Raw genomic sequence first — 10,080 nt, 5'->3', positions numbered from 1 at the left:
GGGCTACAGAGTGGGGACAACCTGTGGGTGCTCCCCGAGGCTGCCTTCATCCGGGTCACGCAGAAGGGCAGCCTGGAGGAGGGGAAGGTCCTGCTCCAGGTGGCCTCAAACGCAGGTCTGAGGCTCTTGCACAACCCCCACAGCACACACAGGTAACACACGCACAGCACGCATGAGTCACACACACACGGCCACAGTGGTGGGCACTGCAGGCCGGGGGATGCCGATGGGGCTGCACTGGGTGGGTGTGAGGCGTCAGGCCTGGGCGGGCAGCTGCGGCTATGCTGTGGGACGTCGCTTTCTTGGGGGACGCACATCAAGAGTGTGAGAGGAAGTGTCCTGATGTCTGCACCTTACTTTAACTGGCTTGACAAAAAACCCAAAAGCGCATGTGTGTGTGTATTTGTAGACAGACGGCAAAATATGCAAAGGTGTTTAAAATGGGTGAATCTGGGTGCAGGGCACGCAGCTGTTCATTGTACTATTCGCTCAACTTTCCTGTGAGCTTGAAAATTTTCAAAATAGAAAATTGAGTTTTAAGAAATCCATAAATTAGGCTATATTTTTATTTATGTGATTCTAATACCCTAATTTTAAAAAAGAAAAGAAAGTTTCCATTCCTGACTGAAAAATACCTGTGGATGAAGAGGCACAAAGACACCCCATTCCTCCAGGGCCCGACGTGAGTGGAGCGGGCAGGACGTCCTCTCCCTCCGAGACCTGTGGGCCCAGCTCCACCGCTTCCTAGCTGCGCTTTCTATCCAGGACCCAGGCACCTTTGTGTTTCCTCCAACAGAGCACTTTGGACTGGCAAGGAGTCTGGGAGGCGGTCTCCAACAGCGGGGACAACATGGACTTCAGCAAAGTCCAGCAGCCCCCAGGCGGCATCAGTACCCCAGCCCCCACACCCAAGCACATCCGTCAATGCTCGGAAAACCAAAAGACAAGCAGAAACCAGGAGGGCCGCCAGAAGAACAGGGTGCCCTGGGCCACCACGCAAATAACCAGCTACAGGGAACGGAAGCCAGAGATGGTGCAAAACATCTCGAAGAGACTGCAAGAATAAAAACAACCTGCCATCCCATAATTCTATGCCTATCCTTCCAGAAATAAAGCTATTTTCAGATCAAAGAAAATTGACAGAATTTATTCACAGCAGAGCTTCACAACATAAAATGCTAGGGAAACCGCAGGCTGAAGGGAGAAGATGCGGAACAGGAGATGGGCCTTCCGGGAGGATGGAAGAGCAGTGAAAGCACCAAGGGGTTGGGGAGGTTAGTATAAAAGACAATTTTCCTCCTCTTCCCAAGCCTTTTGTAAATAAAAATGATAACATTGCACTGAAGTGCTGTTTACACGGGTCGATACAGTACGCACAGTGCAGTAGGCGGAGGGCTGAATTGGCTTATAGGCAGGTCAAGGTGTCACGTTTTCCAAAAGTGACACGATATTGGCTCTGTGTAGACCGTGGGGTGAAGTGCGCTTGCAGCGAAACCTGGAGTGACCCTGACCGCTGACACAAACAATGGCGTGGAGGCCGCTCGCAGACAGGCTGAGCACCCAAGAGTGCATTCGGAGTGATTCCATTTATATGATGGTTCAAACAGGAAACGTTCATCTAAGGTGAAATATTCAGAACAGTGGTTTCTTCTGGGCATGGGATTGACTGGGGAGTGACGTGCGGGAACTTTCTAGGGAGATAAAAATGTCCCATGTCATGAAAGGTTTGTGAGTTATAGTATGTGTCCATTTGTCAAAATGGTACAGCTAATTGAGAAGAATGGACTTGAAGACTGACACTCCCTGGCTTCAAGGCTGACTATAAAGCTACAGTAATCGAGACAGTGTGGTACCGGAGGAAGAAGAGACACACGGGTGAATGGAACGGAACAGAGAGCCCAGAAATAGACTCGCATAAGTGTAGCCGACTGATGTTTGCTGAAGGAGCAAAGGCAACACAATGGGGCAAAGACAGAGGGTGCTGGAACACCTGGACATCCACAGGCAGAAAAGTGAGTGCAGACACATACCCTGCACCTTGACAAAAATTAACCCAAAATGGATCACAGACCCACACGTAAAATGCAAAACTGTAAAACTCCTATAAGGTAACACAGGAAAAAAAATCAAGATCACCCAGGATTTGGTGGTGATTTGTAAAAATACAACACCAAAGGCTGACCCACGAAATAAATCATAGATCAACAGGACATTAAAGTTAAAAACTTTTGTTCTCTGAAGACACTGTTGAGAGAAAGAGGAGACAAGCCACAGACTAGGACAAGATAACCACAAAAGGGATATCTGTTAAAGGACCGTTATCCAAAACACACAAAGAACTCTCCAAACCCTGCAATAAGAAAACGAACAATCCAATTACAGAAACAGGCAAAAGACCTGAAAGATGCCTCACCAAAGAAGATACACAGATGGCAAATAAGCCATGAAAGATGCTCATCATTATACATCATTAGGGAAATGCAAATTAAACAACAATAGATACTACTACACACCTATTAGAATGGCCAAAACGCAGACACCAACACCACCAAATGCTGGCCAGGGTGTGGAACAACAGGAACGCTTCTCATTGCTGCTGGAAATGGTGCAGCCACTTTGCAAGACAGTTTGGCAGCTTCTTAGGAAACTAAACACTCTCTTACCATAGGATCCAGCAATTACACTCCTTGGCATTTACCCAGATGAGCTGCACACATATGTCCACACTAACATTTATAGCAGCTTTATTAATAGTTGCTAAAACTTGGAAGCAAGCAAGATATTCTTCAGTGGGTGACTGGGCAAACTGGGGCACATCCAGACTACGGAACATTATTCAGCACTAAAAAGAAATGAGCTCTCAAGCCATGTGTCTTATTGTGTTCAGGCTGCTATAACAAAACAAAATAAACCACCCAAACTCTTATAAACACCCAAAACTGCTTATAAACACCCAAACTCTACTTCTCACAGTTCCGGGGGCTGGGAAGTCCAAGACCAAGGTCCTGGCAGATTCGGTGTCTGTCAAGGGCCCATCTCTTGGTTGGTAGACAGGACCTTCTTGCTGTGTCCTAACATAGTGGGAGAAGCAAGGGAGCTCTCTGGGGTGGCTTTTATAAGCACACTGCTCTCATGCATGAGGGTGTAGTCCTCGTGATCTCATCATGTCTCCAAAGACCCCACCTCCTAATACTACCACTTTAGGGGTTAAGATTTCAACATATGGATTTTGGGGGTACAGAAACTTTCAGTCTCTAGCACCGTGAAAAGACAGAAAAACCTGAAATGCATATTAATAAGTAAAAGAAGCCAATCAGAAAAGGCTTCATACCATGTGATTCCAACTATATGACATTCTGGAAAAGGCAAAATGATGGAAACAGTAGAAAGATCACGGGTTTCCAGGGGCTGAGGGGAGGGAGGGATGAACAGGCACAGCAGAGCGTCTTTAGGGCTGTGAAACTCTTCTGTGTGATACTATCATTGTGGGTCCATGCCACTGCACATCTGTCAAAATGTATGAAATATGCAACACAAAGAGCGAACTGCGAACCCTCATGTAAACTGTGCCGTCTGGGTGATAGTGACATGTCAATATAGGCTCATCAATTGCAACAAATGTCCCCCTCTGCGGGGGGTGTTGATAGTGGGGAAGGCTATGTGTGTGGGGTCAGGGAATGCACGGGAACTCTATACCTTCTGCTCAATTTTGCTGCAAAACTAAAATTGCTCTAAAAAATACAGTCTATTTTCAAAATTATACAGCTAAGATTTGTGAATGTCAATGTATATAAATTTGCATAAAAGATTAAAGTAATATTTGAGTGAGGGGTAAGGAGTAAGTGGAGGCATAGATTTTGCAACAGTGCCTGGGCATGGTGGCTCACACTTGTAATCCCAGCACTTTGTGGGGCTGAGACAGGCAGATTGCCTGAGGTCAGGAGTTCAAGACCAGCCTGGCCAACATGGTGAAGCCCTATCTCTACTAAAAATACAAAAATTAGCCAGCCGTGGTGACATGCGCCAGTAATCCCAGCTACTCAGGAGGCTGAGGCAGCAGAACTACTTGAACCCAGGAGTCGGAGGTTGTGGTGAGCCAAGATCCTGCCACTGCACTGCAGGCTGGGCGACACAGAACACTCCATCTCAAAAAATAAAAAATAAAAAATAAAAAATGCAAGAGTGGAGGAATGTGACTAAGCATAGTGGCTGGGTGGTGGATACATGCAGTGTCATGTGTATTTCTGTGCACTCGTATATTTTGATATCTTTCATAACAAAAACCTTTCTTTACAAAAGCATTTGAAGAGAAAATGCTCAAAAGGGAAGACCATTAAAAGAGATTAAACATGTGCATGACTGAATATCATGTTGGTTGTAAAGAGAAAAGCCAGTCTGGCTCAGATTTCTTTACAATGACAATGGTACTAGAGGGTCGTGGAGAATCCCAGGAGATCCTTAGCGAAAGACAGTGTGAGTACCAGTATTATAACCAGCTAAACTGTCATAGACATGGAAGGAAACTGATAAACATTTCAGACATGCAAAATTCGGCAACATTATTCCTATGGGATAGAGGATAAACTGCAGCCAACTAAGAAATGAATTTTAAAACATTATTGGAAGCACCAGCAGTAAGTTTTGAATCTAACTATAGGATTAAAGCTAGAATAAATGTGTCTGGAAGAAATTTATAAGTATGTAAAGTGATAAATTTCTGAGCATAGAGAAATCATAAAGCTAACTATGGTTTGGAATGAAAGGCAGAAAGTAGGTGGGGAAACGCTGGGCGCAGTGGCTCATGACTGTAATCCCAGCACTTCGGGAGGCTGAGGCGAGCAGATTACCTGAGGTCAGGAGTTCAAGACCAGCCTGGCCAACATGGCAAAACCATGGCTCTACTAAAAAGAACAAAAATTAGCTGGGCATGGTGATGGGCACCAGTTATCCCAGCTACTCGGGAGGCTGAGGGAGGAGAATCTCTTGAACCTAGGAGGCAGAGGTTGCGGTGAGCCAAGACAGTGCCACTGCGCTCCAGCCTGGGGAACAAGAGCGAAACTGTCTCGAAAAGAAAGACAGTAGGTGGGGAGTAGGTGGGGAGGAGAACTGTGCTAACTTCCTCATCTTCACAGCCAGGGTTAAGAGACATTATTCAAAATTGGTGAAGCAGGTGACTTCACAGTGACAGGTAAGAACTAAGAAGGGTGAGGTTGACTGAGGAGCGGGAGAGGCTGTGTTCCAGGATCACTCCCCCAGCCCCGCTCATGGTGGGACTCAGTAAATAGGAGAATAAAACAGCATCAAACTCAGAGAAAGATCGTTTAAATTTTATAACCAAAATAAACATATCCAAAGTTGTTCTCAAAATAGTAGGTATTTGTTTTACATGAAACGTGATGACAGTAAGAAATATTGCCAGTGTAGACATCATCCCTTCCAGGCTGGTCTTTTCAGTTTTGTGTCCAAAAGCTACAGTGGTGAGACAGGGTAGCCAGAAACCCTAGCAAAAAGCCACTTTCACTTAGTGATTGCATAATCATATTCTCAGAAAAGCACAGTCAAATAGAATTTTAGAGTTGCTTTTATGCCTTCGCTAAAAATGTTTCTTAGGCCAATGTGAGGTTGAGTGGTTAACTTTTAAGATCTTTCTGTGGAATACATTTCAACATTTTTAAGTCCTAAGTCTGAGAAACTGGCTGTCTGCTACACTAAAACCAAGATGCAATGTTCTCAGATCTGGTTGTGGTCTCCAGGCACTCCACTATCTAAAGAAAGTAATCCCCTAAAATAGAGTCCCATCTCTAGACCATATATTCATTTGCTGAGAAGTCATCTGCAAGGGAAATTCCATATTCAATAGCCGCAGTTTAAAAACTTATTTTGGGTTTTCCATACTAAACATATATTGGGTGGAAAGTATTATCAACTAATAAAGTAATTATTATGCTTGCAAGCTAAATTTACCACCTTCTGATGAGGATTTCCCATCTAACGTTCTTCAACTTGAAAGCAACGCAGATAAAAGGGATGCTTTCTTCTTCCTTCGAATCCTCTCCAGTTCTAGATGCTAAGGACCATGAGGCAGATGGTCACCCTACCTCGCCCCCACCCAGTCCATTTCTAGGAAGTATCATGACCAACCAGGCAGGATTTGGAGCGTTCTGCGGAGAATGCCAGACACCAGCCCATCTGGTGAACATTAGTCTACAGGCTTCTTGGTCAAGGTAATGTTCACATTGTTTGAGTACAAAATGAAAACACAGCATTTGATTCCACAAGAATTTAGAAAAATAAGTGTGGTCAGAGCAAGTTGTACGAGGATCAAAACATTTTAAAAATAGAAAAAACACATTGGAAGAAAAAGAGGAAATTTTGTTTAAAAAATTAAAAGCCATCCAACAATACACAATGTCTGCTACAAAAGTTCTTTTTGGGAAATAAATCTTTAATTCAACTTTTTAAATGTTATTTATATTAATTTAGGTTGAAAAGAACTACGTAGATCAATACTTTTCAGTCATTTGTGAGTCTAAAGTTGTATGTTTCTCTATGCTCATGAAATAATTGTACTATCTACATTTGTCAATGAAAGAAAAAATAGTTGACAAATGCCAGATTTTATGGGTCTCGGAATCTCCTTGTTTCCAGATTTCTAAGGCAGTTAAAGTGAGCTGCTGTGTTTATAGGAGAGTACCTCTCATAAATGTATGTCTTACGTCTTTGCCAAATTCAACCTTTTCTTACTCATTTTTATTCTAGAAAACATTCTCAAGTGTCAAAATAGTCAGCTGTTAACTATGAATGCAGGCCGATGCTGCTCTCTGCTTTGAATGCTCGTCCCTTCTCTTGTTCCTGGGCACACCTTGATCCATCCAGGCTCCCCTGCAGCCGGGTGGGCCCTGGCTGGGCTCCAGCCAGTGGACCGTGAGCAGGAGGGATGCTCTCGCCGCTTCCAGAGAGGCTCACAGCCTCTCCCCGGCTGGGTCAGGGATCAGCCCCAGTGGCCTCAAAGTCAACTGTGAAGCAAGATGGCGAAGCCTTCCTCAGCCTGGGCCCCTGGGTGCCACATGGGGAGAGACTCCCCCACCCAACCCTCCCATGTCCCCAAGCTGCGCTGCACCACTCAGGTCCTGCTTGTCCTGCTCTCACCAAGAATGAACACGCTTCTCTTGCACTTGGGCCACGACACACGTTCATGTCTGTGTGTTATAACGGTGGCCTCCCTAAAGTACTCAGTAAGTTTACAGGACTTCCTTTCATTCCTGCATCCTGAAATTTCACTAACATTTCTGCCTTTTCTGTTCACCTCATGATACTCGCTTCTGTTCTGTAACCAGAACTGCTTTAGAAATGCCCTTCCCAGACACGGAATTCTTGTATGGTTTTTGTTCCCAACACCATGTCATTCGAGTTGTTTTCGCAGCAGCAATGGATTTATGCGGCTTTGCTAAGCCTCAGCTCATACTTGCCATGTTTTGTATCCATCTTGGGATCTGGACAAGAATCCGGAGAGGGGGCGTCTGTGCCAGAGTTCCCGTCTGACCTACTGCTGCGGTTCCAGAACATTCCGTCCCCAGGATGTGCCGGCCCATGGCAGGTGCTCAGCGGGGGCTTGTGTGACCAGCTCAGACTCTAGTTCGATGTGCTCGGAGGCTCCTCCAGGGCAGAAGCTGGCAAGGCCCCTTCCTCAGGGACATTCTGCTTTGCCCTGCAGCAGAGCTTGGCAGGGGACGGGGCGGGAGCCAGGCTGCAGATCTAGCTCCCAGAGGGCAGGGGTCTAGGAAATGGCACAGAGATTCTGCTCACACTGTTTTACACTTTACTATATGTTATTCATATTCATTGTAGGAAAATATAAACAAGAAAAATAAGCAAAAAGAAGAAAAAGCCACTCGTAGCCCCATCACATAGGTGATGACTCATGTCTGTACCTACGTGGACAGACCAAACTACGCATGCACGTTGTGCTGTGCACGTCTGACCCCGTGACACGCGAGGCACTGTGCATGTTTTTTCATGTAACAGTTATATCATTAGCAGTTCTTAAGGTCAATAAATGAAGAGCTGGATCATTTTAATACTGCATAGAATGCGATGGTTTGAATAAACACGTCACTGAGTAATACTGTATTGTCGGCCATTTAGGTTGCCCAGATCTTAGCTATTATAAAAAGGCTGTGAACCTATCTGGGGGCATACCCCTTATTATCTCCACAGGATAAATTTTAAGACGTTGCACACATTTTTAAGATTTCTGACAGGCATCGTCAGGGCATCCTGCAGGAATGAGTGACCAGCCCCACGTCCTCCAGCATCCCCCACCCCAGGCATAGCTTTCTTTCTAGTATTTGCTAATCCAATAATGAAACATGGCATCTTGTTATCTTTTTTAATTTGCAGTTTTATTTGTGACGTTCATCTCTGGCTCTTGAACCAGTCAAGACATTAACCCTTTGTGTGCTGCATATGCCTTTGGTTCGTAGCTTGCTTGTTGTTACTGTTTTGTTTCTGTTGGTTTTTCTCCTTGTTCTGATTCCTGCCTGTACCCTCAGGAATGACGTGAGAGTACGTGGAACTCTGACTGTGACATGCTTTCCACACTCATCTCTTTAAATGTTGAGTCCTTACTCTGGGCATTGTGTGAGATGAAGCTCCCATGGTAGGGCCAGAGGGAGCACGAGAGAGTTCGTCAGAAGCCAAGCCGACTTTGGGGAGACCAGCTACCTTCTGCATGTGAGGGGCAGTGGGCCTGTGGCTCAAGAGTGCCTGCTGGTGTGGCAGGGACAGGCTGGAACCTGCGTGGCCCCCGACCACTGCGTGGCCATGGGAGAGGCTCCACCTCTTGGCACACAGACCTGCTCACCCAGCTGAGTGCAGCTGTGACCATGCCAGCTTCCTGGGGTTGCTGAGGATCAAATGAGAACATGCAGGTAGGGTGCTTACAGCGGGGCCCGGCATGCAGTGAGCCTGATTCAAATGCTTCTGTGGTAGAATTTGATCTGAATTTTATGAAGCCCTCTGGTTGTTTCATTACCTACAATCACAGGTTAATAATTTATAAGCACTTCTTAAAATTTTCCAAGTCGTGGGGTCCACATGACTTGACACTAGACACAGCTGGCACCTGACAGCGTCACTCGGGTTTACGTTCTGAGAAGCCGCTGCTCCTGGGTGAGGCTTGCACTGGGGATTGTGAGTGGAGCGGGAGCCGGGCATTCAGAGAGGCCCTGAGGACTTGGCCGCCACGAGCCGTGGCAGGAAACGGTTGGCAAGGACAGTGTCCTGAGAAAGGAAAACCTAGAAGGAAAATTGGACCCTCTAGAGACTGCCCATTCAATGGAGAAATGTCCTTCAGACGCCAGCTTGGCCCCGCAGCCAGCACAGGAACAGACCGAAGCCTGAAGGAGCCGCCATGTAACCAGATAGGGCTGCCTCCAGGAACTCCAGCACAACCACAGCCCTTGGAAGAGGTAAGCACAGGCATCTTTAGAAGTCATTAGGTTGCACCGGGCACAGTGGCTCACATCTGTAATCCCAGCACTTTGGGAGGCCGAGGTGGGAGGATCACTTGAGCCTGGGAGTTTGAGATCAGCCTGGGCAACGAATCAAGGTCTCATCTCTACAAAAAAAAAAAAAAAAAAAAAGCCGGGCAAGGTAGCATGTGCCTGTAGTCCTAGCTACTCAGGAGGCTGAGGTGGGAGGATCGCTTGAGCCCAGGAGGTGGAGGCTGCAGTGAGCCATGATGGCACCATTGCACTCCAGCCTGGGTGACAGAGCGAGACCCTGTCTCTTAAAAATAAACATGAGCGCCGCTCACACGGAGCTGGTAGGAATTAGTTCCACTGTCATCAGGGTCCTCAGGGGACCCTCAGTTGAATTCACGTCCTCAGCTGGATGTGGCCCACCACAAAGGGGAGGGTCATCTTGCTTTCCTCAGTCTGCCAATTTGAATGCTAATGGCTTCCAAAAACACCCTCACAGAAATACCCAAAGTGATGTTTGACCAAATATCTGGGCACCCTCTGGCCCTGTCCAGTTGACACATGAAAGTAACCATCACGGGCCGGGCGCGGTGGCTCA

The sequence above is a fragment of the Piliocolobus tephrosceles genome, chromosome 19, assembly GCF_002776525.5.
Source record: "Piliocolobus tephrosceles isolate RC106 chromosome 19, ASM277652v3, whole genome shotgun sequence".
Taxonomy (NCBI): Eukaryota; Metazoa; Chordata; class Mammalia; order Primates; family Cercopithecidae; genus Piliocolobus; species Piliocolobus tephrosceles.
The sequence above is the reverse complement of the archived record's forward strand: the minus strand, read 5'-3'. Positions refer to the sequence as shown.